General features: G+C 38.5%; 1 protein-coding gene across 4 annotated transcripts in view; it reads right to left on the bottom strand.

Moving 5' to 3' along the window:
* Positions 1 to 26,752, bottom strand: part of CDK6 (cyclin dependent kinase 6) — a 142,696-nt gene that overhangs the window by 110,855 nt on the left and 5,089 nt on the right. The window lies entirely within an intron of this gene.

Genomic DNA, 26,752 nt, shown 5'->3' with positions numbered 1-26,752 from the left:
CGAAGCTCCCCCAGCTCCACGTCAGCTCCACTTCTGTTTGGGAAATTGAGCCAATCAGCTGCGCCTCTGCGATAACGTATTTAAGAAGGGACGTGGTGACGGGCAGTGGGACTTGTGAGGAGGAGTCGCTGCAGCTGCATGAACACCAAGGTCAGTGGAGGAACGGAGGAAGAAAGGAGGGGGGAGGTGTGCCGGAGCAGAGACCCCCCTGTATCCTGTGGTGAGATGGCAGGGCGGCCCCGCCCCTGCCACCCATGAAGATCTACGGTGGAGCAGACATTGATTTACAGCCTGTTGTTCCTGCTTGTCTGATCAAGGTTCTGTGCCCGAAGAAGGCCGGGGTCTCATGGGAAAAGGCAGCCCCGCTGCTGTAATTCAGCGCTGGGAGGATTGCAGCATGCGGGGGAGTCCCACACCGGAGCAGCTCGGGAAGGGCTGCAGCCGTGGGAGGGAATCAAGTCGGAGAAAGTTTGTGGAGGACTGTCTCCTGTGAGAGGGGGACCACGATGGAGCAGGAGGAACAAGTTTTGGACACTCCCCTCACCGAAGATGAAGGAAGTGGCAGCACTGACTGCACCCCCCATTCCCTGCCCCTGGGGGAGGAGGTAGAGATATCGGGAGCAGAACTGAGCTCGGGAAGAAGGGAGGGGTGGGGGGAAGGTGTTCTCAAGATGTGGCAATGCTTCTCACTGTCATACTCTGTTATGTGTCGTTAGTGTCTGTAATAAATGTATGTCTTTTTTTTCTTCCCCTAACGAGTCTGCCTTTTGCTCGTGATCATAAAAGGGGGATTTTTCCCCCATCCCAGTCCTATCTTGAACCCCAAGCCTGGCTCTCTGTCCCTTCTCATTGCCGGAGGGGAAGGGAGAGAGAGCTGCTGCATTGTGGTTGGCTGTCAATCAGGCCTAAACCACGACAACGGCTTTATTAAATCTCCTTTGGCAGAAATACATATTTTTTTGCTGATTACTCCTGCAAGTTCCTGAATGCAAAGAACACCTTCAGAGTCAGGACACAGCCTGGAAAAAATCTTTGCGCACAGGATGCCGTTACTAAGAGAGATTTCTTCTCTGATCACTTTCTGTTATTCTTTTACTGAAATTTCTGTATCATTTCACCTTGTTTCACAACATCAAATTCAAGCTAATTTGCAAAGCTCTTCGTAATGTCACATTCCTATCTGATTACTCCATTTCCTATTGTTTTCTCTTTTTACTTATGATTTCTCTCATCTTTTCCACTTCATCTACAGTACCAACTTTAATGACTGCTTTTATCTTTTTCACAAACATCTGCCCGTCATTCTGTGCTCCACATCTATACTTATATCAGTGATTCTCACTGTCCTTCCTCAAGTCCCACTTCTACAAAATCTCAATAGGAAACCATCTTGCAGATGGAAAGATGCTTGTTCCCTGCTCACATACTTTATTAATGTGCTTATTCATTTAGTAGTTGTACAGATCAGATTGCCTTTTTCTCTGAAGTGAGGCAGAAAATCAATTGCTGCTGTTATTAGGTGACAGTAGATTTTAAAAATGTATGAATACAGTTATTGAGAAAAAAGACTAAACAGTTAAACCGAATAACCTATCATCAATAACAAACCAAAGTAGTGTTGATACTACTGCTTATTTTGATCAACATCACAGCAGTTACATTGTTTTACTACATGCATCTTTCTTCCTCTCAGAATAACTGCTTCCTTACTTGCAAAGTGAAGGATTTCTGATAATGTTATCAAGTAATATTTTTATTCTCTGTTGTAGGACTAAAGGCTTTATATGCAGGATCTGCAGACAAAGGATAACGCACAAAGCCTTGGGGGTCACTGCTTTTCAAAGAGGACATCTGACAGACTAGGAAAACACTGTACTGAGTTTTTATATCTTACCTTGAATCTCAAAATATTTCACAAGAGAAGGGAAGATAAGAATTGGCACAACTATCTGGGAAGACTGTAATCCAGGTTTAAGAGAGCAGTATGTTTCACTGGAGATGATATAGATTTAACGCGGTAAGGCTGTGGTCCCACTTTAACAACATTCCCTAAATAATCTTTGGTCAGACACTTAAAAATTGTTTATTAGACACCATGTTTTGAAAATGGATGCATGATATTCTGTTTAGTCTAAAGAAGCTTTTCGGTGAGTAATAACTGGGGAGCCAGACTTATGAATATGGAGAGACTGTCACCTACCTCTACTAGAAGACTAATCTGTACTTAATCTGTAATCATCATATGAACAAATAATAATTAAATTATGGTAACATAGTGACTGCAACAGAAAATGTATTGGTATATTCCTCATAAAGACAAATACTTTTGTCTTTATGATTCCCTTAATGGGGTATACATGGAAGACAGATGTCCTGTACACAGTAAATCTGTTTTGTGAAAAGTCACAAACCTTCCTGAAAAGTGGAATTTGCTGCTATTTGGCTGGAGGTTAATAATCTGCAATATATTTATATAAATCAATGTGGAATGTAGCCGGACTGCCTGTAACCCCAACACATGCAAATAGAGAGGAGCCAGACAGGTCTGAACATCTGAACATAAACACTGGAAAATATTTCCAACTGTATGATTCCTTTGTGTTGACCTACATTTACCTAAAAATGTTCTAAAACACCTTTTATGCCAGGTATTTAATACACTGGCAAAATTATCTTTTCAACTATAGCAGAATTATAATTCAAGGAAAAAAGGAAAATAGATTTCACTGTATAGAATATAGAAGCAACATACAATTTCCAACCCCCTGTGAAGGGAAATGCTGTTTCTCTGTTTAATTCTTCTGTATGTGGCTTCTTTTGATTCTGGCATTTTCTGCCACAGCAAACTAAGGAACTCAGAGGAGCACAGCTGTAGTCATCTATTACTGAGTAATAATATTATCACTGAGTAATAATATTATCTTTCCTTTTTATACATCTTTTATGTGAAACTCTAAATGCTTTACTGTTAATAATAAAAACTCCAGATCCTGCACCAGGCTGGGTGGAAGCACATTGTGTTTACTCACAGAAAATACAGCTGCTGCCTTAGAAAGATAATAATTTAAAGCTTAGCTCATATGAATCTGCAATATTACAAAAAGACAACATCTGGCATTGCCCATGATAATCATTCTGGAAATAGATTGAGAAAGACACAGCCTCTTTAGTAGTTTCCATAGGGTTAAAACTACTTCTTATAAATTATATTCTTTTATATCCACTGTGACAAAATCATCCATGAAGTTGTCTTCTTTAGCTAGGAACATCTCTGCTGTCTACAGTGCATGTCTCTCAAGCCATTTCCTCATGATTTTCTGTACATGGTGTGTTAGTTTTGTACATGATTGCCCCTCTGGAACAGGCAACAGCAAAAGGCCTTTGATTTTAAAAAGTTACTATGCGGACACCATCCTAAGTGAAGTAAATGTACCTCAATTAATACAGGATTTCCATGCTGAATACTTTGTAAACACAAACCCTGCCCTTCTATTATATTTACAAAAGAAACCTTTGAATTATTTGATTACAGTAAGATCCGCTATGGGAAATCCTGCAACTATGTAACAAGATGTTTGGCTGGGAGTCACACACCACCCGATGCCTTGATCTGAACTGGAACATTGTTGAACAGACACTTAGCGAGTACCTGTGTTTTAATGCAGACATTTTTTCAAATTAATTGTACTAAAGTAAAAAACATCAGCTGCAAATCTCTGTCTCTGTTTTATTTTATGTATCTACTGCCTAGTGGATCTTACTGTAACCTAGCAGAATACCTGCATTCTTACAAAAATACTTTGCGTTTTTTCTTTTTTTTTTGAACACAGAAAACTAGATGATATGTCTTGAATTCTCCATAGTTCTTATAACATATAATCTGATAAATACAACTTCAGTTCATCTTCATTTGACAATATACAGTCTGAATGCTTAATGCTTTTATAAGAAAAGACATAGTTTTGCCAATTCCTTTGAAAACTATTGCATCTACTCACTGGTGCTAATTTAATAACCGCTTCTAGAAAGTCTTTAAATTTTACTGGACTTGCTTTTGACATGCTCTGAAAACTGCTATAAAGTAACCTATGTTAAGAGGGATAAACATTTTTTTCCTGAGCAAACTGAGATAATAGCAATGGAGATCAAACCCATCAGCCCAAGACATATGCAAGAAATACCAAAAACCAAATCTGACTGTATGACCTGAAAAACTGTAGGACATCAGTTCTCTTGGCTACTGTCAAACTGATAAGTAAGTACACCTGGAAAATTAGACAGATCACAGTCAAAGGGAAGATCAAAGAATTAGGTACCTGCTGCCAATGCATCCAAAGGATTGTTATTTTTACTGCAGTAAGACTAATCCAACATGAACACATATCCCTTTACTTTGCTACTCACTTGCAGCACTGAACAAAAACGCGGTCCTTGCCCTCTAAAGTTTCTCAATAACATGGATTTACTTTAGTTTTCTTGGGAACAGGGTCTTCCTATGAAGAGTTACTTCCTAGCTTATGCATGACAGAGAAAGAGAACTGCAGCCATTGATTTATAAGTAGGAGAAATGTCTAAGATGACTGTGGTGTGGTAAGTAGTGGCATAGAAATATGCTACAGTATTAAGGTTTCATAAGTCTGGACAAAGACTCAGATGGAAAGAGTTTGGTGGTCTCAACCTAACTCCAAAAGGTATTTATCCACATGGCAGAAAACCAGCACAGAATTTATGTATGATTGACAGAGTTTATGCAAACACCACAAGATTGGGATACCAAGACTATTACAGGTCACGATTGAGGTTTATTGACAAATATGTGGGGGGGAGCTTGAATAGCTTCTGCTTTCACTGCCTTTGGCTCAGATTAATACCCTGAGTCTATAACTTTCAAGGACGCAGAAAACTTCATCCTCTCGTACCTGAAAGCATTGAAGAATGACAGTCAGGCATCCTTTGAGTCCAAATGCCAGCAGCAGCCTTAGACTATTCTGTTCTCTGGAAGCCACTCAGCAGCAAGACCTTCATTCACCCCAACTGCTTAAACTACTTACTCCTTGAAAACAACAGTTTCCCCCCATACTTTTAATATTAGCTACCTTCTTTCTTTCTTTTGAAGAGGAAATAGACTGATAACAGAAACCAGTCTCTACTTGGAATCACATATACCCAATACATTGTAACAAAGGGGTTGTATTTCAGTTGAAGAAGACAATAGATGGGCAAGGGGAGCAGAACATGTGTGTTACAAGAACCATATCCCATGTAGCAAAACAGGAAACAGAGCTTCACACTCTGAAACATACGACAGAGCTCTTACCCTTTGTTCAGGACATGATGCTCTGTCTCATCTTAATCAGCAATCACCTCCTCCTCCATGCCTCTGAATGCTGGCATTTCACAAGTAGATTTTTCTCGCTTGGAGGAGCTTTAGTGAAGTACTTTTAGATTAAGAAAGACCACATGCAGATGAACAGGCCACTAAATTCAAAGTATCTCATATCTTATTGTTTCTGGGATAATATTTGTAAAGCCACATAGTAACGCAAGACTTAAGTTCCATTTTCAAAATCATATGGGGTCTTCAGGAGCTACCCAATGTGCTTGTCACGCCAGTTGCAGTTGCACCAAAGTGCATCAGCACTCAATGGCAGACTGCAAAGTAATGCAGAGACACTTCGACTGTGTTCAACTGACCCACCTTGGTACTGAAAAGATATGGAGTGACATTAGAGCACTGCCTGCAGCATGACAAACTAGTCCACTGTGAGATCCATCCAGAAGCAGTCAGATGCCCAGAGTCAAACTCTTGTTTAAAACTCTAATTAAAATAAGCTTGAGTATCTCTACACTGTTCATGGCAACTTCATGTCCCAAATCCTTTATTCTCTACATTTCTAACGTGTTCTTGGAGTTTGCGAACACTATTCGTGTTTCGCTACCCTTCTAGGAAAGAATAGCAGGATATCTTCTTGTCTTTAGAAAAAAAACTCTTTCAGGCAAATAGCAGAAAAGGGCAAAACATAACATCAGATAAAATAAATGAATTTATCTAGGACAGGCAGATGTTATGCAGATAGATGTTTTCAACTTTGCAGTTACTCATTCATTATCAGCTGTGCACACAGCAGAAGGAGCTATGGTGAAGAAGCAATTGCATGATGAAAGCGAGGCAGCAGACAGTCCTATCCTGGAGACCTACTCCAGCAGAGCCCAGCCAATATTCTTGCTTATAGCCCACTCACCAGTGAGGTTTAAGGGAAGGCAGGGGGATATTAGGATGACAAGGCAATCGTTCATCTGCAAGCTGAGCTTTGTGCTGTAATTTTTTCCAGTCTCTCCTTTTCTGACTTGGAAAAATTATTTAAAATGCTTAGCTGTATAAAAGAGGTTTTTGTTCTTTAAGTGTGTGTGAGGAAGAGAGACAGAGAAAGTGACAGAGAGAAATAGATGCTCTTGAAAGCGAAGTAAATAGTACTGGCTAAAGTCCGATAGTGTGGGCTGACTGGGCAAGCTTTCAACACTCAGTACCGACTGCAGCCCTGACCTGCAACACCCCTGCTCTCCTGTGCTGGGCCCCACTCAAGCAATGACAAGCCGTGGTGCCAGACTGAATGGTTTTGTGATGCAGACAAATGTCTGCTCCAATGAAACCACCAAAACTAATTTTCATTTTCAACAGAAGCCAAGATTTGTGCCCAAAAGATGAAAAGGCCAAGCACATTTATTCACTGTGCCACCCAAGTCACTAAAAGGTGCAGTTGTTAAGAGTTTTACTTCAAAGAAAAATATGCCTGACAAGATGTTCTCTGCACCTCTCTGTTTATAGCAGTATGCTGTCTTTTTTAGCCCTCACACTGCCATTTCTTGTTCACCTTCTTTATGAAGGGAGATTATTTTTAATAGGCAAGGACCAGCAATGGATCTGGTAAGGTTCAGTAATTCAAACAATATCCTGCCTTGCAGAACTTTACTTTCAGGACTTGTCCTATGGCTCACCAGTTTTTGAAATACTTAGCTCCTCACCAGTTCGTTAACAGCTTCATCTCATTGCAATCGATTTTAATTCCAAACTGGCCGCACACTGAGCAATTGCCGTTACCAAGGGAAAATATCAGCCCGCTGACGCCTACGCTTACTCCTGTGTGTTGCCATATCAAACAGACTGTCAGATTCTCTCTGTGAGAGACAGGCCAAGGCAGCCTCAAATCAGAAAAATAACATGGCCTGTTATGAAGACAATCGCTGACAGATTGTTTAGCATCAGCAATAGCTGTCTGACCTATTCATAGTGCTCTCACGTGATCCTCGAGCAAGCAAATGTACACTGCCTTTCAGTCACGTACACTGCCATTATACAGTAACGAGAGCTTCCAGTAAGCTTCCAGTTCAGAGTACAAATTAAAGATACTCCGATTCATTGGTAGTGCACGCGCCCCTTGTATTAAGTGTTTTAGATTTTCTGTAGAATACCTTCCTCAGGGAAAGCTGCATTCCTTTTTACATTCCCTGGATTGCTCAACATGTAAATAAAACTTATGCCTGAATATTGATTTTGTTTAATTCAAATGAAAGGAGCACAGAAGTTATTCTGGATTGCCATCTGTACCTGGTGCAAGACGGGATACAACAAAATCCAGTTTTTATTCATGTGTAGCTCACGGTCAAACTGATTGTTACAGACTCCACATTTCAGTTTACATTTTGAATTCATGCTTGTGCCAAACCTACAGGATCTAAATCTAAGTTGATCATCTCTTTCTGAGATTTAAGTAAAACCAACAACTCATCTTCAGAAGATTTTACAACAGTAAAAATTATCATTCATTCTTTAGTAGCTTAATAATCTAATCTATCTACACTTGAGACTTAATGGTGATGCCAATATATCAAAAATAACAAAAGAAATAATAACCCTCCACTCCATGTAAAAAGTATTCACAGCAAAAAATAGAATGACCTGTGTGGTACTCCATAACATATAGTTTTCTAAATCCTTACACTATCACAGCAGCTCCTGAGGTGCTTAATTCAGCGTTTTAAAAGTGGTATGTAATTCCAATGCAAATTTGATTCCAAGCTTTTGATTTTTAAAGATGCATGGGGAAACCTAAAAAACAAAAAGCAGGTACTATAGAAGATGACAGAAGAGGCTTACTGTTTTGATGCTTTCCATCAATTCAGGGACTGCTGTTCCTGAATGACCTCCAGGTTACTCTACAGCCACAACTCTACTGGGGGAATGCGTGGCTGTACACAAAATCCAGGTTCTGTTTGAATCCAAATTAACCTCCCAGCATATGTTAAGCCCTCAGGAATACGAGCCCAACTGACAGTACTTCTGAAAAGCAAATCTAGTCCTCAGAGCCACTGAACAAGTTAAGGGGGCTTGCTAAATGGTGCAAACACAGCTGAGCCCTGATCACGTTGCTACCACTTCCTGGGAAGAAGGGCCAGTACTGGCAGCAGCTGAAAGGAGCCCACAGTGGGTGTGGTGATGAGGAGGGGAGAGAGAGAGCACCAGGTGCAAAATCTCCTGCTCTGGTTCTTTTACTGGCATTAACAACAGTTTTGATTAAGACCTTCAGAAAAAATATGGTTCTAATGACACTGACACATTAAAGCCTTGGAAGAAACTACATTTCTACAATGTTTCATAGGTAGACACGGGACCAAACAGTCTGTGCTTCTCAAAGAGGGATCAAGAGCTGAATTTTAGAAAGGGAAAACTTCCACAGTTCAACTAGACTGTGAACTCTCCTGCAAAAGGAAAAGATCAGCAAAACAGAAGAAGAAAAAATCCTACAGAGAAATAAAGGGCTGAATTGGCTAAAGTTGACAATACCAATATACACAAGTGTGTATGTTAGTCAAGACAACTGTTAATGTGAAAACCAAATTATTTCTTTTTAGCCTGTTGAACTGTGCTGTTCTAATGTATTATGGAAATCTGTAGGCTTTTTAATGTAACATGTTGTATATCCATGTATTAAACAGAAAGCAATTGGTATATATAGGAGTAAAACCATAAAACATTGCATGGTTCACTGTCATGCCCATTTGTTTATATTTGAGTTCATTATTATGTATAATTTCTTAAATACAACATTCTTGGCTCTCTAGATGACATTATAGCAAAGAAAATCATTGGTAAGAGAATGAAACAAGCACCACTGGGAAATCAGGTGCAAACTTCTTAGAATCTGTTTGTTTATTGCTATGACAGCATGGTCAGTTGATATAACACAAGCTTTGAGCAGTATTTTATGAAGTATTTTTAGATCTGTCACTACAAAAATGCAATTTTTGAGTTAGGATAGTCGTGCAGAAAAACCTGTCATAGATCTTGATCTTGCACAATCCATTAGCCCTGAACTACCAAAGAATTTATGCTGCACTTAACTTCCAGCATGCAAATAACCTAAGTGACTTCTAAGGAAGTATACATCATTTAAAGCTTTGTCTCCCTTATATGCCTGGTATCTTTCAGAAATGAAAGCAGACAAGACAAGACAAGAAAATAAAAGAAAGGAAAAGAAAGAAGAAAAGGAAAAGAAAAGAAAAGAAAAGAAAAGAAAAGAAAAGAAAAGAAAAGAAAAGAAAAGAAAAGAAAAGAAAAGAAAAGAAAAGAAAAGAAAAGAAAAGAAAAGAAAAGAAAAGAAAAGAAAAGAAAAGAAAAGAAAAGAAAAGAAAAGAAAAGAAAAGAAAAGAAAAGAAAAAAAGAAAAGAAAAGAAAAGGAAAAGAAAAGAAAAGATAAAAGAGAGAAAAGAAAAAACATAACTCATTGTCTGTGCACATTGAACGAAAGACAACAGGCCAAAATGGTAATTTTTCTTTTCCTTATACTCAGCTTGTCATTACCTGGACAGAGCAATGTAAATCCCTGTACACTGCTTAAACCCGTGCCTACTATGATAGTTGGTGTTTGTGGTTCCTGGTCTGGCTTCTCTTAACCGTTGAGTGAGAACTCTACAACTTGGGGCCCTGCACGTGAGCTCTCCTTTTGAATCTTAGTGTCCTTATCTATACCACAGTCTCTCCTTCCTAACTTCTAAATTACATTCAGGATTCGAGTTAATTCTTGAATATGGCCATACATCTCTGAAAATTATGTTCATGATTTATTCCAAAGAGTTCATTACAGTATTTGCTTTTCCTTAAATTCCAAAATTAACAAAACTGTGAACCTTTGCTTTCCCAGTCTTTACCTGGGGGACTAGAAAACAGCAACAGATATGAACAGTTCTTGTTATCTTACAAATGGAAACAGCAATTTGACACCAGATACTTAAACTGCATGAAAACGACTTTTAAAAAATGTCTAAATCTGTTGACAGGATCTGTTTATGGATTCATTAGAACTGCTCACGATTTCCTGAAAATGGACCAGACATATCCACCCACTTCCAACGCAAGCACAGTAGTTAAGCAGTAAATGCAGTTGCCACATGCAGCAAGAGAACAAGCAAAAATCCAAAAGGTGTCTTACATTTTGTGTGCTGATTTCCAGACATGCTTGTCCTGCATGAGGTTAAAAGGCATAAAAAGGGAGACGCAGTTCAGTGCTTTTTGGCTACACTTGATACGGGGAATGACTTTGATCAGGCTTCAATGCCAGATGCCAAGAGACCCGTGTACCATGATGCCAGGGCCACCATTAAGTTCAGACAAAGGGAATTCCTCCATAAACTTCATCAAAACCTCAAGGGAGGACAGTGAACTCAACCAGCCTCCCAGTGCCACTATACCATGTCCACCACTCAACATGCTGCGAATCATCTGTCCAAAAGTAAATAGCACTCAGGTGATTTCCAAAAATCAAAAGACAAAGGCAATTGCTCACATGGGTAAGAAAAACAAACAGGATTTAACCAGGTTTTGGAAGGCAGCCAGATTTATGCACCTAAACATTGCACTCCTCTTTATAAGTTGCATTCTAAAAGAACAACTCAGTGGCAGATAGTAATATATAACTTTATAAGAGGAAAAAAAAAAACAAAAACAACAAAAAAAATCCCAAATCAGTGAGGGAATACTTATTCTAAAACCAAAGCAGCAAAACTAAAGGAATACAAAGTTGAGGTAACACTTAAATTCAGCACATACAGAAGGCAGATTTAAGGCTTGCAAGAAAACTAACAACTCGGTTGAATGTAGCTGTCTGGCTACCCATCATCAGACAGTTCAAATGCCATCCACCTACACAACAGCCTAGCAGAGCTTGTGGAGTGCTGAGTCCTCCTCTCAACTACCATGGAAGAGATGTAACTCATGCAATGGAGCTGCTCAGGGGTTTGGTGGTTAGTCTGAATGGTCATGCAGGCCTCCGTATATTCAAGGGAAAGAAGTAGGTCGGTTGAATCACTCTGGGGTGGGGGGTACTCTATCCCTGCTTGCTATGGAAGACGCCTAGATGACTAATTCAGACAAGATGCTTGAATTTAAACGAATTTAAGAGAGATGACTCTTTCCCAGGAGGACTATAACTGAGCAATTTTACTTGGCAGGATTCCAGACTAAGTTCAATTGATTTTTGAAGATACTTAAAAATATTTCTTCTCATGAGGAACTTAAAATGGGAGAGTGGGAGTGGTCAAAATCAAAAAAACAAAAAAACAAAAATACCCAAATAACACTGAAAATGCCTCTGCCCCTCAGACCAGGATCAATCCTAAAAAGCTCTGCACACAAGAGCCTTTACCTAAGCCTTGTGAAGTCAGTACGTGTATTTAACTAGCTTTGGCTCAGGTCCAGAATTTCCTTTAATTTGAAAGGGAGTTTCACCTGTGACAAACTTGCAGGATTGAGTTTAATATTCATGTTGTACAGAACAGAAACAAATGGGACTAATAAATCTTCAATAGAAATTTACAAGATTTTTCTGGCTTAATAAACTTAGCCAGGGGGCAATTGCTCTTAAACACTCAATACATAAAAAAGGATCATCGTTTCCATTAGCATGCAAATTCCTTACACGTTTCATCAGAATTTAAGACATTGCACCTTACATGTTTTCAAAAATGTGGACTTCATGGCTGCTCTTTTTCCCACTCATAGTCATTCACACATGGCCATACAAGCTCCTTGACTGTCATGACATTTCTTCTACCAAGATGTCTTTTTAAAAAATTTTAAGTTAATTCATAGCACATAAAAAGAAAACTAAAAATGTCTATTACTGTAAGATTTTCGGGTGCTTTCTTCCTCCAGTTTTTCAGGTACATGTCTAATACATGTTTCCTCCTTTTCCAGCCAGTTTACATGGCACTATGAGCCAGCCATTTAAAGACTAATGCACACGGAGTGAAGTATTCTACAGGCTGTACAGCAGTTTAAGTATTTCCTTTAAGCTCTTGCACACATATGTAAAAGAAAACAAATTAAAGATTATTTGCAGAGTTTAGCAATGAAAATGAGGTGTTAGTAGCATTTTGAGCTGGCAATAAATTTTATTCGACTGTTTTATTACTTCGGGGCAAAGGCAACTATTTCTTTTGGGGCGTCTTTTAGCAGCATGAGATGAGCGTCTACACTTTAACGCATGGACAGTTTTGAAATAAATTCAGCATTTTGTAAATGATAGTGTATGTCAGATATAAATACATAACACAACCATATTTTGGTTGTTTTTCAACAACATCTTTCACATTTCTAAAAGAAACGAGGAAACTACAATAAATCTTGCACAACAAGGTCTGGTTCCTGGAGCGCTGAGACATTTTTACATCTAGGCAAATGAAAACAAAGTAATCTACCCAATCTCTGCACGCAAAAGCGAGCGTGCTCTGCGACGTCCAGGCAGACAGTGTCAGCTCTGGCTGAGCTGAGGAAGATCTGAGGACAGCAGAGTGTAATGGCTGAGGCCCGGCAGCGCTCACATGGCTACACGGCTTCCAGCTGGCTCAGAGCACCAGCAGAGCGAGTAGTCATCTGCCCGGGAATGAGGCAGGGCTGGCTCACATCAGCCTGCAAATGCTGCGTGGACTTATGGACACAGATTACTTAAGATCATAGAGCAAGTTGGTGTCCAAACTACCAAGCCTTAATTCACCAGGAATTATCACTTCAGACCTGTCCTGCTCTTACACCACTCCCTAAGGTATCTGCTCTTTCTCACTTCAGAAAAACACCAGGTGAGATGGAAATTGTTCTAACCCCTTCTCAGTGATATACTGATTAATGAATATAACTATTTTTATTTCAAGGGTAAGTCAAGAGACATCGAGGGCTGAAGGAGTTGCTCCTCATTTCCTCTAATCCATCCCCAACCCTACAATCAACCTATTTACCTCTATTTGGAGAAACAGCACAGAAACTTATGTCACAGCTGATGGCCTTGAGCCTCTGTACAGCTGACTGAACAGGCAACACCACGCAGGGCCCACAGAATCGGCACAGTCTACAAAAGCCTTTTCTGGCTGTGGTCAGCTTGCCTATTCCAGTGACACACTACTATTATTTTTTTTTTTTTTTCAATTTTCATCTTTTGTCCACCTAACAGAAACAATTACCGCTCTTAGTTCTTTACAGCTTCCATTTATATTCTATTTAAATATGTAGTCATGGAAAAGCCAAATTTTCACACTGTGAAATGTATGTAATCACAGTGGACATCATTATTCATGTACAATTTTTATATGAATTTTCATGCTCATTGCGCCACAGGCTTTTAATTAAGGTGTCACTGGACTACCAATTATATCAGTTGCTATGTTGTGTAACTTCTGTGTGTGTGAACACTTACCAGTGGCACTGGCCTACGGATATATTTTTTTTCACCCATGTGGCCAGTAGACAATGGAATAGCAGGAGTCAGAAAATAAGATTCCAGACTCAAGGAGTCAAGAGTAATTAAACTGAATAGATACAGGGAACGCATTAAAGAAATGTACACACTTAGATAGTAAAGATAAGGCTGCATTAATTGCAAGGGGGAAAAAAAAAGAAATCATAAAACTGTGGAAGGAAGTTACATGATTTAGGAACCGAGGTCCCAAATTACAAAATAACCTAGGTATTTAGGGTTGTCAGTATATTTGAGAATCACCATTGTCCAAGGTGTCGCTTCTTGATCATTTTCAATTAGTATCCCAATGCCTAAATCATAAGAATATAGGATTGGAAGAAAAAAAATGAGACTAATTGCCTGCATTAATCAGCACCCATGCAACAGACATTTACGAGGATGCACAGCTACCGCAGGCCACCAGGTGCTTCCTACCATCCTGCACCACATGCAGAGCTAGAACGAGAGCTATAACCCTGGAGCTTTTCCCTACAGTGCATTTTAGTTCAAGAGCCTCACCATCACCCCAGGTCCCTATAGCAGTAGGATATTCATGAAATAAAACTCCTAAGTTATTCCAGGAAGCTGACCTCTACCATTTTACACAGGATATTAAATAGACCCCAGCTGTCTCCACTTAGAAGTGACTTAGTTCATACGTTTTATAAAGGTCCATTCAGCTGCTTTCTGAGTTATCACAGAATTGAAGTGAATTTCTGTGAAGAAAAAGTCAAACTTTCTGGTGATTTCCCCTACCTACTTCTCATGCAGGCACGTCTTGGTTTTCAAACATCACAACTGGAATCTATATGTTTTGAAATAAGAATCTGTGTCTGGATTATGAAAATACTTGACTGAGAAATAACTGTCTCAAGTCCATTTGGAAGAAACATCCACAGTGGAGGGTTTTCTTTTTTTTTTGCTAAATCCAGGATGACACAGTTGTCTTCATTTCCATGAATGCCTCTGTACACAAGCCCCTATGGTATATGACTATTGATCTAAGCACAGTACAGTCTGCATGATTTCACTCCAGAATGCAGAGATGTGACATGCATTTAGACTTTACAAAGCACAAGAACACTTTTTCAGGCTTGTGAAAATGACCGTGATCAATATATTAGAAATGCCATGATAATCACGTCTGTTCAGAAAATTTTAGGTAAATTGCTTCAAGAACACAACAGCCTTTTTAAGAAGAGCCTCCATTTAAAAGCTGACAAGATGATATTGGAATATTTTTGTGTAAAGGATATGCTCTGGGATGATTAAGTTCTGAAACTGAGTGAATAATGCAATTTAAAGATGGCAATTTTGTGCTTGAAAGAAGAAAGATCAAAGTGATGTTAAATTTTACAAGATCTGAAAATTTTTTAAAAAGGTCAATATTAAAAGGAGACACATAATCCTATCATGTGAAAATTCCCTTAAGTCTTAAAAATATATATATATTTATGCTGCACACAGGAGGAAAAAACCCCATCTTTTTCAAAAATTACTTCTGCTGCTTTTAAATATCAACATCCCCTGTACAATTGCCTGCTGCAGCAGACTGTGCCCCAGTTAGGTTAAGCCATTAGATGTTTACTCTTTTGGATATTGCCTGGGCTCTTTGCCACTCACACCAGGCTTTATAATTTTCATTTACTCTTTCCAGAATACATTTAGTAAAATTTACTATTTTATTATACTTAGGAGTGAGATGGTATTTCAGTTCCAAGTTCCAATTTTCAATGTCATGTAACTTTTTAAAAACAATTAGCTTTTGGGATGATTTTTTTCCTATCTTGCCCTCATTCCCTTTAAGTTTTTTCTTTTAACATTAAAAAAGAAAACTGTTTAGACATTTTTAAGGCATAGACCTTAAACTAACTGCAATCCTACATGTCTAATAATCCTCATCCATGTTGCAAAACAATAATTCTGAACTTCCTGGTATAAATGCAGTCAAATCATGAAATTTGCATGGTCTTTTTTTTTCCACATACACATGCACACATATGTTTAATATGCATATCCAAACAGCTTAAAAAAGCAGCTTATTTGTTTTGCTACAGTTATGTTGCCTTAGTGGTTCCATAATAAATAAAAACAGTTCTCAAGCTTTGTAAATCAAGCTACAAAATAACTGGCTCCAACAGACACTCAACATAAAAAATGATGGAGCAGAATCTGTTAGCATTATTGATTGATTTTAATTTTGCAGGCTATTACTGAGCAATGTGGGTTGACATTTTTTGAGATTATGGAAAAATAAAAGTTTATCATAAAATAAAAGTTATTCCAATAGATAAAGTCAGAGTACCACTGTTTTCCAAGCACTCAGGTCTTGAATAATTCAGAGTGGAATCTAAATTAGACACCAGAATTTTCCAACTACCTGCAATTGTACAATCATGTAATTTTCTTGGAAGGAATGTGAGTCAATGAAACTATGTGTAGCATCAGAATTTTAACAATAATGAGATAATTATCCCACTTAGTGGCAAATACTGCATGAGACCACTATGTCAGAGTGAAGGGAAATAAGAAAAATACACAAAAGACACTACAACTAAGAAATCTCTCAAAGGTCCCTTAAATCACTTGTAGGCTGCATGACTGACCATCTCCAACACACATCTTCAGTTACTTTTCCTCTTGTAAAAGATTAAAAAGTTTTGACCAAAATGGCTTCTGCTGGAGCTTAAAACTGGGTACAGGGTAACCAGGCAAAGCCTACCCATTCCAGATACATCCTGTTTCCCTTAGTACTTTAATACTAAGTGCAAACTAGAAGCAAATAGTCTGAAGTTGGTACATTCTACAGAAAGCCATAATCTCCTATTAGGAAAATTACGTAATTTTTACCAACTGATAAAAGAAGTGTCTTGTACAAACCCTTACTGACAATCCATATGCTATAGACTTATAGAGGTAAAAAAAGTAAGTTCCCCTATAACAGTAGCTGAAGTACATGAAACCTTGCCTGGGGATGGATGAGTAGCTGACTGAAAGCTTATGGGTCAGGATTAAAGGGAGGGCAGGGACAGGAGACATTATAGTGGGGGTCTGGTACAGGCCACCCAACCAGGAAGACTGAGCAGATGAGGCCCTCTATAGACAGTCGGGAGCAACCTCATGTTCACATGGCTTCACTAAGGGCAAATTGCGCCTTACTAATTTGGTGGCTTTCTACAACAGGGTTACAGCATTGGTGGATGAGGAAAGAGCAACTGACGTCATCTACCTGGACTTGTGCAACGTTTTTGACACTGTCCCACATGACATTCTTGTCTCTAAATTGGAGAGACATGGATTTGATGGATGGAGTACTTGGTAGGTAAGCAATTGGCTGTATGGTCGCACTCAAAGAGTTGTGGTCAACGGCTCAATGTCCAAGTGGAGCAGTGACGAGTGGCTTTCCTCAGGGGCTGGTACTGGGACCAGCGCCGTTTAACATCTTTGTCAGTGACACGGACAGTGGGAATGAGTGCACCCTCAGCAAGTTTGCCAACACCACCAAGCTGTGTGGTGCGGTCAACACGCTGGAGGAAAGGGATGACATCCAGAGGGACCTGGACAGGCTTGGGAGATGAGCCTGTGCAAACCTCATGAAGTTCAACAAGGCCAAGTGCAAGGTCCTGCACATGGGTCAGGGCAATCTCAAGCACAAATACAGGCTGGGTGATGAGTGGATTGAGAGCAGCCCTGCGGAGAAGGACTTGGGGTATTCATAGATAGAAAACTGACTGTGAGCCAGCAATGTGGGCTCACAGCCCAGAAACCCAACTGTGTCCTGGGCTGCATCAAGAGAAGTGTGGCCGGTAGGTCAAGGTAGGTGATTCTCGCCCCTCTACTCCACTCTTGTGAGACCCCACCTGTGTTTAGCTCTAGGGCTCCCAACATAGCCTCAATATCCTTTCTCTGATCTAGAGGATGGCAGAATGGTCTTGTCCACTTTCAACTTTGGGTTACTGAAAATTAAACAGACTTTGAAATTATTTTCTTATAGACATCACAATATCCTATTGATTTGGGACATTCCAATATACTTAACATTTCTTCTAAAAAGATTCCCTCAACAGTATTATTTACCTATCTGGGTTTTATCTATAGCCACAAACACCTTTCATTTTTAGTCAAATGGGTTACCTGACTCTTCTGTGAAAGCCATGGTCTTTACTTCCAGTTTCATTTCTGTTTGTACTTTTTTCACTACTGCATAAAGATTTGCCTTTGAAATAACTGACATTTCTAAGAGATGTTTTAATATGACCAAATAAAATTTAAAAGTAATAAAAGCTTCTTGATTTTGTAAGAAGAGAGACAATGTGAGTAATAAGCAGCATAGAATTAGGTAATGCCAGGTAACCTTTTTTTTTTTTTTTTTTTTTTTAATGATGTTACAAATGCAAAGGCAACATGATGAATGGAATTCCGTGCAATGAAGAGATATAGGTGCTCAGTACTGCAGAAGTACTAACTTGTCTGTGCCCTTCTAAGAATGCCAAATCTTTTAAGTTTAATGAGACATTTAATTCTGATTTTCAGACTATAGTCATTGATTCAAACCTGTCTGGATATGGGTATTATTGCTTTGATCAAAACTTGTTGCTCAGCATTTTATAAAAAGCAGAGATGAACACTAAGGCAACAAATTGATTAGAGATGTCTGCGAGGAAACCACAAAGATCAGTGGGTAGGCCTATCTCCAGTAACAATCTAAAAGGTTATGTAAGGATAAACAACACACTAATTAAAAGTGCAAATGCTGCTTAATCTCTGTGTTGTAAAGATCACAAGTATAAACAAAGTATGCTGTTAGATAAAATTAGCAAAATGAGATTCACCTTATAACCTGCTTCCTAGTAAAGAAAAATAATACAGGTCATTAACTTTCACCATCTTGAAGAACCCTGGAAATCAATAATAAAGGCTCTAGTGCTGTGCTAGTGACTAACAAGTTAGATATAAACTTTCAGTGCTGTACAGCAATCAGAAGTTCTCTAATTGTAGCTGTAAAAGCATTTTCTCTTGAAGAAGGGAGACATACATAACACTGAAGCGACCATGTCTGTGATGAAACCTGGAGTTCGGGGGCAAACACAGCATTGTACAAATTGCTTATGTGACAACACAGAGATAGACATAAAATATTTCAAAGGGTAGAGAGGAATTATTTGTGGTGCTAAAAGGGAATATAATTAGGAGGAGTGAAACGGGTCAACAGAAACTCTGAGATCATGTCAGTGAAAAACCTCTGAATGAGAGAACTTTTTTTATATCCCAGTTTGGTGAACTCAATAGTTGCAGCATCTAAAATATGAATGGTAAAGTCTCAAATGTGCATGCTCGATGGGACATCTCTGCACTGTTTGCCTGTCTTAATGCATTTTTATTCATCTTAACATTAGGAATTTATGATTTGAACACCCAGAGCTGTTTGAATTGCTGTAGCTCTATGGACATTAACTTCAGCAGCAGAAACTCAAGCCTTAAATTTACAACTGCATCTTGGATTAGTCAAAAGATGAGGATGCAATTCCCCTGTTAGTAGCAAGCGTTAGGCTGCTCACATAGATGAACAATTAACCGTGCATATTGGTTTTCAGAACATAGTAAAGAATAACCAGAAGAACTTCCTTCAGTTGTAATCTTCTGGTTAAAATATTGAACATATGATGATCTACTGCTGTGAAGTCAGAGCAATTAAAGATAAGAACTGTCTTTTCTGGAGAATACCGTCTGACTATAATTTATGGAAGGGCTATCATTTATTATGAGACGCTGATATTCTAGACAGCCACAAGAGTTTTTCTAGGAAAATTATTTGATCACCAGTGAAGGCAACTGAAAAGCAAAAATCATATATAATTCAGAATACTGTAAATCTGAAGAACCTAATTTTATCTTTAATATGCAACATAAAAAACCTTCACAATTTATTTGTATGATGAGGAAGGGGGTAGAAAGTCAAAGCTAGGAGAATGACAGAACGTGGCAATCTTAGACTTACTAAAAGGTATAGAATTTTAACATTAATACAATATATCTATGAGAAACTCAACGTATTTCTATTTATATGTTGGATTTTATTATAACTATTCAAAATGCTGTTGCTAGGGATGTTTAAGTTTGTTATAAATAAAAGACTTTCATATCCTATATCTGTTTTTAATATCACAGGGGTTTTTTTGAAATGTTTGATTATGTATTTCTATGCATTAAAGATTTCCAAATTTTTGTAGAAACACTCACAAGGACCCCCATTCCTCATCATGAGTGAAAGTTAAATGTGACATACAGTGGCTTCACAGCCCTCCCTTTTTATGGGAAGGAGCAGAGTGGGCAAATTCCTCTAAGGTTGTTTCACTTCGGCAGTAGCTGTGTATCCAAATGAGTCCTCCCCCAAACATCTAAGCACAGTCAGTACATTCCCAACTCCTACTGCCAAGTTAAAATGAAAACGGTCTTAGTTCAGAAATGATTGAGGTGGTTTGCTCTAATCAAATTAAACCAGCCAAATGTTCTTTTCAAAGGTAACTGTCTACTCTGCAGCTGTATGCAAAATACCACATCAAATGTGGAAAAAAAAAAAAAAAAAAAAGTGATAGAATTCTGTCCTTACAGTAGAGCCCTGGCTCCACAGATGAAGAGAAACAAAAGCACCAGTACAGCTAGGAATTACATTGACAGAAAGCTCCTAGGAATATGCTAACTTAAGAAACAGTGAACAAAGTACTGAAATTTCTAGTTTATAATTAATTGATTTCAGGGAGAAGGGAATTCTCTGACATTGTTAAACAGCAACAGACACCTTCAGTTATTTATCATAGTGACCACACTTCAAATAGATATTAAAGCACTTCACATAAAAGAGAGAAAAAAAATCACTTAGACTTTTCCATTTTATTTCTCACTTCCTTTATCTGTTTCTATCAAAATATGTAATATTCTGCACTGACTAATGTTGCAAAAGTCCAAACTCAATAGGTTTCATTTAAACTCAGTATGATGCATCTGCACTAGAACTGAGTTTTCAATCATTAAATATGGGAAATTCCTCCAAAGATGAATTCATATGTGAGTTATTTTTAAATTTTCTTTTACTTAGAAAAGATCAGTCACCTTTTAATGATAATCCAGGGTGATAACCAGTCAGTGCTAGTAGGAATGCTTTTAAAACGGTATAGAACATTTTGCTAAGTTTGTAAATTGTCTGCTAGGTATGTCATGGGAAGTCTACACCAGGGCAACTCTACCAATATCAGCAAATTGGCACATTTCAGTACATCCTGTATTTAGGTATCCAAAATCATCACCTGGTCCTAAAATTATGTGGGATGCTTCTTAGGCTAGAGACCCATCTTCTTCAAAAACCCTTAAAAGACATCTAAAGCATCATATGGAAGAGTTTCTTACTATTCATATGAAACATAATTTGTTCTTTCTAAAGAAAACACAACTGTGCTGTTAGAATTTTAAGGCCTGATTTTAAAAGGATTATTTAGCGGAATATTTCCCTGTGAACACTCTCTAAGGATGGGACAAATTTTCAAAGGCTGAGGGTAAGTAAATAAATAGGAAAAATCAATACAATAATTCGGATGCAATGAGGTACTTTGAAACAGTTTGGAAATCAACAGTCACTTTTCCACGCTTTGATGATCATCTCATCAAAAGCTTCCCAAACAGAGGTTTCCCAAATGGAAAATGTGAAAGTACATGATGGAAAAAAACACTCCTTGGAAAATTATAGTGTGGTTTGTTTATTAAATACAAATGCTTTATAGTTTAAAGGTATAGCTCTTAAATAACCATGCATGCATAATTTAAAATATTCTTCAGAATATAAGAAAGATATATGAAAAACTGATAGAGGAGGAGAAATTGCCTCTCTTTTGAATGAAAAAACACAGCTTAGTTATATATGTATATGTGCACAGTTACCTTTTGATAGTTTGTTAGATCATTAAGAATCAACTTGTTCAGCAAAACTGGAAAACAACTAGATTTCATACAAAGAGTAAAAACCAAATGGTCTATATACACCTGCAAAGTTTTGGAATGAACAGCAACTTCTATTTTATTTAGGATTATGAAACTTTATAAAATAATTTTAATAAAACTTCAGAACTAAATGAAGTCAACTAAGAATTAATGCAAAGACAAATAACCACCCTTGATGGCAAACTGCTACATCAGGATATAGTGTACTGCTATATCCGGATAGTTACATTATTTATTCTGCATTATTTATTTTAGCTTTTAATAGAAAAATTCTCTAGAAGTAAGCCTTTAGTTAAGGTAATACATGAATAAGAATCAATATCTGTGATTCATATTCTTATATATATTGTCCCTGAACTCTATTCAGAAAAGCACTTGAAAATTCAGTGCATATTTAATATCATAGCTATTTCTATTTGATAATGCACACACATCTGTGCTAAACTTCAACCAATGACTTAAATCCCACTGAGTGTACACGAGCAACTCAGTGCTTTGCTAAGTCACAGCCTCCAGCCTACTCTCTTTCAAACACCTGGGAAACGAGCACTTTCCTTCTCCCTGCTCTGTTCCACACTTCAGCTGGCGGTAGGTACCAGGAAGCAAACTGGAGCCTCAGTTAATCTACCCTGGCCCCTGTTTGCTGGGGTGGACCATCCACTCTCTTGTCCTTTTCAAGTCTCAGTTTTGAACCCTAGACCCTTCTCCATTAACCCATAGGATGCTGATGCTTTGCCTGGCAGTCACGGGCTGACACCAGCAATGGTTGTGGTGTAATGAGTTGGTTTGCCATGCTGGGCAGGACCCAGCAAGACTAGATCTCTCATAGAACAACATAGACACAACCATCCACAGATCTGAAGGAGGAAGGGAGCACTGGACATAGTCTGAAATGACTAACATTTACACACACAAAGACTGGAAACATGTTTTTTGTAAAAAGCTTAGATTCAGAATAAGATAAAATACTTTTTGAAGAAAGCTTGTACTCACTCCAGAAACTGAATTTCCTAAGGCTCAGAAAGCTATTCCATATTCAGCTCTTCCTTCCTGACATGATCTTATCTTGTCCTGTTTCTGGCAGACCACGTATTCAAACTAAATCATCACATCCATTACTAATAAACAATTCATATGGACAGGAAGAACATAATTTATTTTCCATGTATGTGCTTATTCTGTGTACTGTAGGGTTGCAAGCAGATGATGACAGACCAGCATTCATGTGCACTCACTTCACAATGTCCTCTGCCAATTTAGCAAACTTCTCCAAATCCTACCTACTGCCAAACCCTGTTCAGCATTAACCACATCATTCCCCTTTGCCCTCTTGCCCTCAGAGAAGCCATCTGTTCAGGTAGGCAGCCCCTCCCTCCCCAGGGCCTTTGCAGTGTCCCTCCCGGCAGCGGCTGGTCCATGCAGGGACCATCTCCCTTCCCCTCCGACCACCACCAGTCTCCAGACCTGGAGATGCCTCTCTCCCGCCTGAGCACTTCTGTCTTCACATCTGCCTTGAAGACCATCCTGTTTGTGTTATAGACTACAACCGACTCTGAAGCTCATTCAGTTTTTCCTTCCCATTACTCACCCACCTCTTCTACCTCAGCTGAGGCTCATCTGCCACATGAGTCCCTTCGCCTTGGCAAGTTTCAAGTTCAGTTTCTTTTGCTTCACTCGATCCTTGCATCTTACTTCACTCTCCCTGCCTGCAAGACAATCTCTGCACCTAGCAATGTACAGGTAACCATTTCATTCTCTCCAGGGGCCTGCCAGATGCCATATGAGTGGCACTACACAAAAATAAATTGTACAGCATACTGCTGATCCATAAGAACGATGTCACACACTAGAAGTTTAACATTAGCTTGGCAGAAAAAGGAAGTAAGGAAGGAAGCAGAATTCACTGGAGACAAACACCCCCTAAAATAGAAATGCTTCACATGATGGGATGGAACATCTCACTGATTTTGAGAAGATTATCCTTTAAGCATGTTAACATTACAGTAATAAAGCCGGCAGCCAATATCAGTGTCACCACAGACTGGAAAAAGAAACAAAACTAGCTACTGCATTTTGAAATTCTTTTCCCTCTGTATGTTCCCATATCATTTCAGTTTAACAAACAGTACAAAGCAAAACAACTACAAGGTCAGATTGCTTTCCAAACAGTTAGCTAGTTATTGAGCTGCTGTAGGTATCTCTGAATGCTCTGTCTATAAGATTAGACAGGGAATTTTAAGACACTTACAAAAAGACACCTTCTAAGTATAACATGATTTTAAGCACCAAGCCATTCTACACATCAAGGGACCTTTGAGCAGAGTCGAGTGCTGGTCTTTCTGTCAGGGCACATGGGGATGGGGGAGTCACATGTGCCGCAGCCTCTTCCCCCCACACTGAGGTTGCCTTGCCACGGGAACCAGTTGATGGGCTCCATCAAGTACTCAAGTGCATACCAAGAGATAACAGCATGGACCCCCGGCTGCAAAAGCAGGGAAAAAGTAGCATGACAGTATTGCTGTACCACAGAGGGCAGTTTACAGTATCATTTATATTTCAGTGGATATAAAAGAACATAAAACCTTGAACATGGCATAACTGTGCAAATACTCGTAATTACTGGTTTTCCCCCACACTGATCCATATACCAAAAAGGCTGAGGAATAGAGTTACACTTCCAGCTGAATGGGTCACTGTTGAACCTAAATCAATTAGTGGGGGCACCTATTCTGCAAGTTAACAAGGAAAGAATTAAGAGTTTTAATTACTTACTGTATGGTAATGATGACCTTGAATGGCAAAATTTCTGACACTTATGTCTGAAATAATAACCCAGATTAGATTATATTCGAATAGATTATATTTGATATAATTATGGTTATTTTAAAACTGATGATTTACTAACCCATGAAAATACGAAGAAAGTTCTATTTATCAAAAAATTTATGAGCCAGGAAGCAAAAACATGCAGCTTTGCAGGTTTGCTCTATTTGCTTAAGGTTTAACACTATTAAAACTGTTAAATATATATACGTTAGAAAACAAGCACTGCAAGAATTATAGTATTCTGGTTTGTGTATCACCTTCCCAGAGTGCAAATTCACTATTTGATGGATGATCAACATTAGGAGAAAATTATTCATCTGATTACCAGGAGAAGAGAGATAAAATGAACACAATATATTGCTGAATTTAGCATTATAATCACAAGAAGAATTTTTACAGATATATTGCAGCAGGGAATACTCCCAGTTTTACACACAGGAATTTCCTGAATCTAATATGTCATTTATTCCTGGCAAAGTCTGCCCTTTGTCTACGTATATTTCATTTTTCCCAAACAGAACAGCACTAAGCTACATAAGTGCTGGACCAACTTTTGCCAGGTTTAGCTACTGTATATAGTAAAGCTCTAGTAAAGCATTACATCTTATTATCTGAAAGATGAGCTAGAGGAGCACTTTAATCATCTTACCAGTTAGAAAAGACATTTCAAAGCCTACAACATACCTCATTTTAGAGCAATTCACAGTAAGATTTACTCTTGAAGATTCTATTTTTTACTTTCTTTTGTGAAGATAAATAGAGTAAGGTGTCCTGACAGAGAAGAACTCTATACAAGGGCAAATGTGAACAGGAGAGGCTTTTAAGCACATAGCAATCATCCTTTTAACTGTATTTTCCCCATGCTTTTCCGCATACTATTTTTGACAGTCTTTCTTACAAAAATTTAGATCAGCCCTCCAGACCTTATTTCCATTATAGTCAATAGTCCAGAGACTTCCACTTCCATCACTTTTCTGACGAAAATGAGACTTCCTTTCACTTCTTACCTTGCACCTCATTTTGCTTTATCCTGCAGTGAAGTCTTATCTAACTTCATTGTCTATCCTTGTAAAAGCAACTGTGCTGCAAAAAACACATCTCTTCATTGTACAAATATGGAAACGGTAGACTTGGAGAGAAGGAATGCAAAACAAAGCTCTCATAATTAGCAAGAGGAGTAGCATGGAAAAATATGATAAATATTCTGTTTACAATTATTTTTTTGCTATTTAGACATTTCTACTCTATGGAGAAAATTCTCTTCCATCCCCAATGCCAAACATGGGAAACCAGTTTTGGCTCTAAGCATTTCTCAGGATTTTAGAGGAAGGGAATCTACAGCCGCTACGACAAGCCTGGGTTGCAGTAGCCATGCTGGTCCTGCATCCTGGCTCTGTGGTCAACAAAGCCATGCAAGTCTACCTCTGCCTAGTAAAGTATCGAGGCTTTTCCTTACCAAACCCTACCTCTTGTTCTGCACTGCTTCATGGAAACAGAGAAGCCCTGGACAGTTGAGTTCCTTACTAGGCTCTCTGGAGATGCCCAGACCTACCATTTGAGTTCAGCATAATTCCATGTGGCCTGTGATTTCTGCTGTTGCCGTCAGCTGAGGCCAGAGTACCACAGCCAAGCACAGGGTGTATGCGGCTCATCTGTTTGAAGTCTGTCTAAATTTTGACTCACAGAATGACTGTCAGTTTGCATTGAGCGACTCATGGGTCACACATGCCGTTACTCAGAGGTAACAGATTCAACATTATATGTGCAGTTCTCACTTATTTCTCTCAGGCTAGCTGCCTGTAGCATTCAGAAAAAAGTTAGACATCCCCTCAAAATCAAAAAAAATTAATTTCAAATATTTGTGTTGTTACCCCAGTGCTGAATATGATGTAGATAATTCATTTGACATTATTTTTATTTAGTAGCCTGGCCATGATACCATTTTACAGAGTGCATGCCCAAACAATGAACATTTTTGTAAGCATTATATGTTCAATAATGAAGTACAGCTAGGTCAGCTGCTTGAAACTGCAGATCTTCTTTTACAGTATTTCCTTTTCTGAGTATATTTACATAACACAAAAATAGACCTTTAATTTCAATAAATTACAAACTCTTCTACCGTATTTTCTAACGGAAGCGGGGCATTT

This window comes from Tyto alba, unplaced genomic scaffold, assembly GCF_018691265.1.
Source record: "Tyto alba isolate M040663 unplaced genomic scaffold, T.alba_DEE_v4.0 Super-Scaffold_38, whole genome shotgun sequence".
Classification (NCBI taxonomy): domain Eukaryota; kingdom Metazoa; phylum Chordata; class Aves; order Strigiformes; family Tytonidae; genus Tyto; species Tyto alba.
The sequence above is the reverse complement of the archived record's forward strand: the minus strand, read 5'-3'. Positions and strand labels throughout refer to the sequence as shown.